This window comes from Chrysochloris asiatica, unplaced genomic scaffold (genome assembly GCF_000296735.1).
Source record: "Chrysochloris asiatica unplaced genomic scaffold, ChrAsi1.0 scaffold00013, whole genome shotgun sequence".
In the NCBI taxonomy this organism is placed as follows: domain Eukaryota; kingdom Metazoa; phylum Chordata; class Mammalia; order Afrosoricida; family Chrysochloridae; genus Chrysochloris; species Chrysochloris asiatica.
In genome coordinates, this window is record NW_006408531.1 from 3,368 (window position 1) to 4,743 (window position 1,376).

Here is a 1,376-nt window from a genome sequence, read left to right on the forward strand (position 1 = left end):
AAGTCCCAAATCCAAGGATTGCGAATCAAGCTGGGGAAATGTTGCTCACAAAATTTCAGATGCTGAGCAATCCAAATCCACAGACCAGCAGCAAACTACTGTCTGAAATCCCAAAAGCCCAAGAGGATCAGACCCAGGGTGAAGTGATTCTTGCTGGAACATCCATTTATATACTGGAGATGAGCCACACCCTATGGACACTCCCTTTTCACCTGATTGGCTATTCACAGTAGAACTCTTCATGGAGATGATTGTGTTGTTATTCGATCTTACTGTTGAGATAATTAGGTAGGATTACATCTTTGTTGGAATCCTAGTGTGGCTCTGCAGGTTCATTGGACGGACTGCAAAATTGGTTTGAACCCCAAGGGCAGTGGTTAAGTTGTCCCAAATGCCCAAAGTTTCCAAGCTGCTGCACATTTCCATCATCTGTAACATCAACTGCTCTTCCTGCCTTAAGTACTTTCCTTCTCTCATTTTAGGGTTCAGTTACTCAATGTCCCTGAAAGTTTCTCCTCACTTACATGGTTGCAAGGGCTATGGGACCCAAATCAGAAGGTCAGAGAATCCACTGTTGTCTCAAAAGGCTTCAGAAGGTGGGGAATTAGCACCGACACAAACCTTAACCTGGTCCTCCTAAAAGCAACTATTTCTGCACTCCTCTTTCTTCAGATTAGGATTTTGACCTAAAAGCACTAAGGAGTTCTGATAGTGTAGTGCTTACAAATCAGGGTGCGAACCTCAAGGTCAGCAGTTCAAAGCTACCAGCTATTCCGGGGGAGAAAGACGAGGCTCTTCTGCTCCCATAAAGATTTACAGCCTCAGAAACCCTGTACACACAGCACATAACCATCACCACCACCACCAACAACAGTGTGCTCTGGTAGCATAGTGAATTATGGGCTGAGCTGGTAACTGAAAGGTCAGCAGTTCAAAACTACCAGCTGCTCCACAGGAGAATGATGAAACTTTGTTCTGCCATAAAGATTTATAGCCTCAGAAATCTCGTGCAGGGTCACTATGAGTTGTAACTGACTCCATGAAAGGTAACTACCACCATCATGAAGGGAGTGGCATTTCACCCTTAACCCATTGAAAAGAGTTCCTTAAAGAGAAAAATTCTGAAAACTTGTTGTTGTCAGGTGCCATCGAGTGAGTACTGACTCAAAGTGACCTTATGCACAGCCGAACGAAACACTGCCCGATCCTGGGCCAACCTCACTATCATTACCATGCTTGAACCCATTGATGCTGCCACTTTGATACAAACAATGCCTGGAAGGAATGAATAGGGAAGTCTTGGAACTCAGGGCCATTGTCTCAAGGGAAACCATGGTCAACTGGCACAAAAGAGTCCACAAGACAATGTTCTGCAT